The sequence below is a fragment of the Hippoglossus hippoglossus genome, chromosome 18, assembly GCF_009819705.1.
Source record: "Hippoglossus hippoglossus isolate fHipHip1 chromosome 18, fHipHip1.pri, whole genome shotgun sequence".
Classification (NCBI taxonomy): domain Eukaryota; kingdom Metazoa; phylum Chordata; class Actinopteri; order Pleuronectiformes; family Pleuronectidae; genus Hippoglossus; species Hippoglossus hippoglossus.
Genome location: NC_047168.1, coordinates 2,903,307 through 2,912,112, shown reverse-complemented (window position 1 = coordinate 2,912,112; position 8,806 = coordinate 2,903,307).

The window sequence follows — 8,806 nt, the reverse complement described above, 5'->3', positions numbered from 1 at the left end:
ATCTTCAACCTGTGCAGTTTATTTCTGCATACATTTTTTTTCTGGACTCATATGAGGTCACCCTGACCTTTGACCACTGAAATATAATCTGTTCATGAGATGAGAGTGTTTGATAACATTTTTGATGATTTCTCAGAAAATTATTTATGTATCTTGACTGAAAAAGAAATCAAGCATGATTGGTGCAACTTGGTTGAATTTAAGGGGACTGTTGGGCCTTGGTGGAGTTCTGCACTTTATTAATTGGCATTGTAGTTTGATCATAGGGCCTAAAATTCCCACGAAACTTATGTTTTAAACATGCACGTGCAGAGGGAGGGGGGGGATTAGCTGGAGCACCTGCCCCTTTGCCCTTGATGCCCAAATGTGCCCTTTTTTTCAGAAACATATTTTCCTCTTTTTTTGGGGGGGGGGGGGTGAAATCATACTTTATGAAGAACATTTAATAATAATTTAGCTATAAATAAAATGACCTGGCTGCCGTCAGTCACATGATGAGTTTTCACCTGAGCTCATCCAGACGCCCAGCGCCGCCTGAGACAGCGGGACGAAGAACTTTGTCCTGCCGGTAAATGTGGGGTTGCTGCAGCAGAGTGCACGTTATTTGGTGTATTTGTACATGAACGCAGTGAGCAATGAACATGGATGGTTGTGGTTTATATCGCTGTGTTCACTGTGCAGCCTGTACAAGTAACGTTCGGCGACATCTGCCAACCCCTGTGCTGCTGCCTGAGGAAAACACGTATGATGGCCATTTTGTTTCTGTACGTCTTTCTTTTATACTTCTGTCCACCGATTTAAAGGAAGTTACAGGGATTTCCCCAGGTTTGCGGAGGGCTTACGTGTGTGTGTGTGTATAAATATTATAAGTCTTATAGTGAATGGATTTGAACTGTGATTTTCTCATCCTCCCAAATATCAATACTTGTTTTTTATTTATTAAATTAACATCAGAAAATAGAATAAATTATGAATTCAGAACAGGATTAGATTTGTAATATGACAACATATTATTTCAACAGCAGCAATAGTAATATTTACAACAGCACAATCACAATAAACACAATATCTCACTGGAGAGAAAGTTTCAGTCGAATAAATAATGTTTTTGACATCAGAATGCTATGGAAAGTAAAAAAAAATGTCACTGTGTGTGTGTGTTTTCAGTGTATCATATTTTCTCATGATATTTCATTCTGCAATGCAAACATGCCTCGTAAAGAGAGGAAGTCCCCCTCAACAGCAAATTGTAGCTTTAAGTTATGTCGGCATAAGAGCCTTTTTCAATGTGCCCCTTTTGAAATTTGAGCACCTGCCCCTCTAAAGGTCTGCACATGCAGGACTGTTAACATTATTACATTAACTAGTTGATTAGTTAAGTTAATTTACATAACACCAACTTATCTTTTTTAAAGGCAGCTAAAGTAAAATATCTACACAGATGATGTGAAATTGATTTTACTTCCAAGAGAAAATTATATAATTGGAAATTAATAAGGTAATATTGCTTTTCATCTGATCCCCGTTTAGACGCATGAGACAAACCTCGTTTGAGTTTTATTTTTATTTTAAAATGCTCAGAAACTAGCATAGTAAAAACCAACAAACATTGAAAACTTTTTTGTTTGTTTTACATACAACAAATATCAAGAAACAAACTGATCAGGAAATAAAAGCAACACAATCCTGACAGTAATCCTGAATTCAACATCAATACAAATACATATATTTTTATACTTATAATACATTAACTTTTACTTGAATACACTTTTTTTTTATGCTAAACCTTTTGAAGTGCACTGGAAACAAATGGTAATCTTAACAGCTCTGTAGCAGAGTGACTTGCAGCATTAAGAGGCCAAGAAAACTACAGTGTTCTCCTAATATTTAACATGACATCCATACAGCCATAAAGAAGCCAATTTACAGAGTAATGTCTCCCCTTGGGTCCATGCATCTGGCAATATTGATCACAATTGTTCAGAAATAGCCATTCACCAGTTTGACTCTCATGCCCAGCTCTGTAACTGGTGAAAAATAAATGCCTAGCAATCCCCCAGTCCCAAAAACAACAAGGCAATAAACTTATTACAAAACATACAAAACATTTTGCCACCGGAATGTACAACCAATATGCAAATGAAAACATTTACAGACCAACAGAATCCGGTTTTAACTCATTATAACTCATTAAAGCAGTAATTTAAATGTAGCTTCTAATCTGTAACAGAGTGACTGGCAGCATTAAGAGGTCATTCACAACCAAAGAAAACTACAGTAAAATCGTGTTTATGTCCATTTGGCCTGAGTTGAGAGTCATGAAGGTGACAAGGCAGCAGTACAAAAGTGGTGTAGAGCAGAGTCAAAGTCACATAGATGGAAAGGGGAAGTTATGTGGACAGAATTTCCATATGTGAACATACTTCTCCCAGCTCATGGAAATCCAGTCATTAAAAATATCATACCCAGGAAAAACATCACTGAGGTCGCAGAACTTTGTCGGCTGTGTTTCCCGCTCATGCAAACAACTTGATTTTCAGCTGCTGTATCTTTGCATAGAGCTTGTGCCAATTCAAATTCATTTCTGAATAAACTGGAAAGTGTACTTGAGGTTGTCTGGAAAGCTCAGATCAAGGGCATTAATGAGCCCAAACAGCATGATGAACCCCATTATCACCCTTCCTAAGTTGTCCATGACTTTGATGCCTTCAATCACGATTCCCACGTCCTCTGGCTCCACATCTCCATCTCTTCAGATAGTGTATATCCACATGATTGCGAGTGCAATGTCCCTCTCTGCACCCTCAGTGGCGGAGGCCTAAACAACCCAAATACAAAACACTTTTTAAGTACAATGCTGAACAACACAATAGAAAATTACAAACTAAAATATAAATTAGAATTCTTACATGAACTGCAGTTTCATAGAAGGAAGTTCATCAGTTGTCGGGTCAAAATCTATGGAAGCCCATTTCCGCCAATGTGATGAAGAAAATAAAAATCCTGTATCTCATCATTATCACTTAGTATCGTACCTAGTATGTACCCTATTGTTTACATAAGAAGAGCATCAACATTTTAGCAAGTTGTGTCCCATCTCCTCTCTCATCTCCTCCTGGAGTGAGGCGGAGTGCACACTCACATACACATACATACACACACACTCACATGAGTCCCCAGGGGTAAATACGTTTTCGTTTTTTTTGGTGCAGCCTTCAGGTGCTGTCAGAAAACCAAAACACTAACCAAGCCAAAGTCACTGTGTGAAAAGGTGCCCACCCCAAATTTCTAATTACGGACAAATCTGAGCAGTCTAGATCTGGGCCTTTCCTCTACTCGACAGTCATCTTAGAGTTACCTTCACCTGGTTCACTTCACTCCACCGCTGCACCGCTCCCTCTGTCCATGCTGTCAGCTGACTCTGATCCGTGTGTGTCTGCATCTGTGTCTGTGTGTATAAGGGAGGTGCAGAGTGTTATGAAAAGTACATCCAAAACGTTCAAATGTAGCGGTACAAGAACCAATAGGGTATAATTTAGCCTCTTATGGTCCGTTTATTACGGTTTAATATTGTCGAAGCAGACTGAGAAAATGGCCGCCAAACAAAATCGGGAGAATCAACCACTAGGGGCGGTCCCCCAATTAAACTCATTTATTTTGCGTTCATGAATGTGATGAGTGAAACAATTAAAATATTTTGTGTTACATTTGTTAAATATTTATGTACACTATTTAAATGGATATATATTAATATAGCAAACTATATTTAAATGTGTCACCTCTAAGAAGGGCTTGAATATTTTTTTGGAGTGTATTGAAATAAAATAAAATAAATAAATAATAATATGTGAGAGGAACAAACATCATATAATACAAACACAGCCCTTCTGACATCCTCTGCCCTTAAGCCTCAACAAGAGTAAGGAAAAACTAATAAAAACTCTTAACAGGGTAAAAAGAACATAGAAACCTCAGAGAGAAAGTTGAGAGCTTTGTGTGAGAGCTCAATGTTTCCTAATCTCTATAAACACATTATGTGTGTGAAGTTGTTTAACTTCCTGTTTCATTATAAAGTTCTAGTTTCATGGGTTTGACTGTTGATGTCAGAGACAATTATTTACAAAATGAACATGGAAGCAGAGGCCAAGGGAGGACTGTCTGTGACCTACATTTCCCATAATGCAACTTTAAAGCATTTTTCGTTGCACCTGATAACTTCCACCTCCTTTTAAACTCTACTCCCTCGGTTTATATTTCAGGGTTTCAGTTATAAATGTGTGGTTTTCAAACTCAAGCCAAAGTAACCGGTTTACAGATCTTCTCACACCCACACAATGAAAAGAGTCTAGAGTCTTGACTTCCCCCTGGTGGCTGACTGAAGTACAGGCCATATACACTGCCCCCTCAATGTTAGTGGAATTACCTGGAAAAAGCTAAAATGACTTGATTGACATAAAGAAACTTGAAGTGGAGATGTGTCGTCCATATTTATATACAGTTCATGGATTTTTACAGACTGAGAAAAACTTGTCATGGTGGGTAAACTGTGTAAACTAACACTTACTATGTAAAATGTTGGAATGTCCCTTTTAAAATCAAAAATTTTGTTAAAATAATATAATTGCACCGCTTGCTTTAAGCTTTCAGGCACAAACTATAGATCTATTCCAATGTGGCTTTGCTGCATGTGCACTGTCAGCCTGTCCAACACTGTTTTCTGTGGTACAGGAAATTTCTTCAACCTCTTCCAGGTCCATCCTATTGTCAGCTGTCACTGCTGCTAAACTGGTTTCTTTGCTGTGGAGTAGATAAATAGAATTCATGTGCCACTTGGCGACCTGGTTCTTCAGTGGGCCCAATGAAAGAGCAAGTTAACTGCCTGCATTTCTGATGCCAGCTAAAGCATGTCTTTGTTGTTCGACCCAAAAAACAAGGAAAGGCTCATTTATTGGGGTTTGAATTTTAATCTGTAGTTTGGACCTTTAACTTTCTGTGTCAAGTAAAACTTAATATTTCAGATGTTGACGTGATGCTAATAAGCGTTTACTTTGTAGAGAAGAGGATCTGTGTTTTTGACTTGGTGTATATAAGCGATAACAGATTGATTTAAAGTGTGACTAGTTTCAGGAAAATAAACTGTTTCACTTTGGGGAACTACATGCAGCAGTTGGGTAAAACAGACCACGGTCTGACTTTGATGTGAAATGTTATTTCCATGCATTGTGTCACACCTGCTGACACATGATAGCGTCTTACCACAAGCTTTGGTCTGTTAGTATCTCCTTCTTCACTCTGTTTCCATATCAATTGACTGGTTGTTATCTTAATTGCTTCCTCTGCTTGTGCTCGATTCCCTTCTTTGGTACTGGATGTTCTCTGTGTGCCCTTCTGTCTCTCCTCAGCTCCCAGTGCAAGGCAGCCTCTGACTGTGAAAACAAGTGTTTCCTATCAGCTGCTGTGCCAGTTGCATAGACCATGAGGTCCAGCTGGTAGACCTGGAGCTATGCTAACAGGTAGAGACACATACATCTAGACAATACTGTCAATAACAGGATTTACTTGAGCTGTATTAAAATAAGATCCTATATGTCAGGTCATAGTGTATGTATGCAAATTATTCCTCAGATATTTCATCCACTGCCTGCCTTAAATTAATACAATCCACGACATGATAATGATAATAATAATGTCCCATTGTTTCTCTCAGGATTGTGTCATGTATATGTGAAGCCATTTCACACAATCAGCAAGTGGTTGTGATCACTTTTAAACCCCAGACGGTCTTTTATTTGTGAGCTGATATAGAGAAAATATTCTTTCTTTCAGACTGTGCCAGTGTTGCATGGTTGTCTGCTATAAGAAACGTTAGTCTCCTTCATTCTGTTTTAATACTGCAGAAGCTCACACTAGTGGTCAGACACTTGTGCATGAATTGCATTCAAGGCAATGCAGCCTTTTTATTTTTCTTCTATTAGTGTGGAGTAATAGGCAGCACTTGCTTTGTGGAGGGCCTTCTTATACACTTAAACACTATCTTTCCAGGCTAGGTGATTTTCAACACGATTGTTGGAGCGCCACTTCCTTTCTAGTTTTCTTCACGCTTGTTTTAATTCATGTGTGTTGGAAATTACACCAGGGAGCTAATTTACTATATTTTACAAGTTACATTTTTAGAGGCGCTATTGAGTCTAATGTAAATCGTAATGACTTTACAGAGGTAGACATCTAGAAAAGGAGTCTGTTATTAGTGGCATGTATTCTGATAATAAGAAATCGAAGGTTACTAAATTATGGTCTGATAGAATCGGATTATGTGGAAGTGCTATTAGATGTTGAATTTTGACACCGTATGATAGTACAAGGTCAAGTGTGTGGTAACAACACTGACTGAAACCAATTGAGTCTAGTACTGAAATAAATGCTAAACTAAGGCTATCATTATTATTGTCAACATGAATATCAAAGTCACCGACAATAATAACTTTATCTGTTTTTAGGACTAGGTTTATGAAAAACTTAGGGAATTCTGTTAAAAATTCAGAATAAGCCCCAGGAGCACGGTAAACTACAGCAAATATGATTGGCTGTTGGTATTTCTTGGATGGGTGTGGAAGACTAAGAACAAGACTTTCAAATGAGTTGTAGCTTAGTTTAGATTTACGACTAATTGATAGACTGGAGTTAAAAATATCAGCAACTCCACCTCCTCGGCCAAAGTCTCGGGGAACCGGTGTATTTACATGACTGGGGGGGTAGATTCATTTCGGCTGACATATTCATGGGGATGCAGCCAGGTCTCAGTGAGGGACAATAAATCAACTTTTTGATCTGAGACTAGTTCATTTACTGAAATAACCTTCGATGATAGTGATCTTATGTTTAAAAGTCCACATTTAATAGTCTTGTTTGTTGAGTTGTTGCAGAGGTTGTGTTAATTTGTATTAGTTTTTTGTGTAGAATTCTCCCTCTGTTCATGTTTGATTTAAATAATTTAATGGGACGGGGGACAGACACAGTCTCTATGGGGTTGTGGTTGTGTGACTGATCCAGAGGGAGCGCAGAGAAGTGTGTATTACTGCAGCTCTGCGTCCTGGTCCCAACTCTGGGTTGTCATTTGGGGTTTATAAACTGAGTAATATTCCTAGAAAAGAGAGCTGCTCCATCCCAAGTGGGATGAACGCCGTCTCTCCTAACAAGACCAGGTTTCCTCCAAAAAGTTTGCCAATTGTCTACAAAGCCCACACCATTTACAGGACACCACCTCGACAGCCAGCAGTTAAAAGACAACATGCAGCTAAACATGTCATCACTTGTCGTGTTAGGAAGAGGTCCAGAGAAAAGTACAGTGTCCGACATCGTTTTTGCAAAAGCACAGACCGACTCAACATTAACTTTAGTGACCTCTGACATACGAAGCCGGGAGTAAATGTGATTGGTCAAACTAGAAACACAAACAAGAAGGCTTCAGTCCCCAAAATCTTCACCTAAATAAAGGATTCATTATTTCACCTCCAGAATCAGGCAGTTTGAAGGTTATGAGACAGCCCTTAGTTCTACATGATGGAAATGAAAACGTAAAAAAGTAAACAAGGTAAAAGATGAGCGATATGGGGGGTGTGGAGGCCCCAGGGTCCAAGGGGACTGACCCAACCATTTCCACTTAAGTCCTTTAACTAGTTCTGTATATTAACACACTTTAGTTTGCATTGTTCTCATTCATTATTATTATTCACAAGCCATTGTAATAATCTGGTCTACAGAGCCAGCTAATGGTAATGAAAACAACCACACTAGCAGTAAAAATGAACATGTTATTTTTGTGTTTAAGCTCTTTCATGAATTCAGTTTGTGTTGACACTGTTGGAGCTGAGTTCATTCCACTTTATTACTGCTGTTGTGGCTGCTGCTGTGTTGTAGCACACATGTGGGAGCAGAATACAAACATCTCTTCAGTCTAATACAGTCCAGTACTTCATTCAATTCTATTATATTTGATTTGTATAGCGCCAAATCACAACGTACATTATCTCAAGGCACTTTACGTATTAAGGTCAAAACCTTGAATATAACAGAGAACCCAACAATTTCCAAAATGAACAAGCACTATGGCTTCAGTAAAACTAAGTAAATCTACTTAAAGTATTAAAGGTAAAGTGCAGCTCATTCTCTGCTCTGTCTACTGTATATTGTTTAACACAATGCTAGTCCACACTATCATATATCTCTTTTAAATGCAGTCATGAACGGGGTTTATTTCACGACTGAGTCTTCGTGGTGGCCTCTATTTAAAAAAATAACGTAAACATGTAATGCAATGCATTGTACAAAAATGTAGTGGTGTAGACAGTCAGATATTTGTTGATATATGAAGTGGAGTCAAATTGAAAATTACCAGAAAATAAATCGACTTAATTAAAGTTCAAATTCATGAAAGATGTAGTACTTTAATGTAGTAAATTTACTTCATTACATCCCACAACTGCATCTACATACATAAGGTCAACCTGCATACAATATCCTGTGAATGGTGTTTCTCATTTGTCTTCATTTTGTTCCTCTTCAGACAGAACGTCATCAGTCAGATCCCAGGTCTGGAGATTCTGGACGACACAGAGGTCCTGGAGAAGGAGAGAGCCCAGGCTCAGAAAACCTACAGGCTGCAGCAGAGCAGCCACGGCAGCAGGAAGAGGAAGGAGGACTCCTCCAGGAAACACACGCACATGCAGAAAAAGTCTAATACGATCATAAGACAATAACACAGACTTGTAGGTTTATGATCCCTTCACTAAGAGTCACAGCTTGAGTG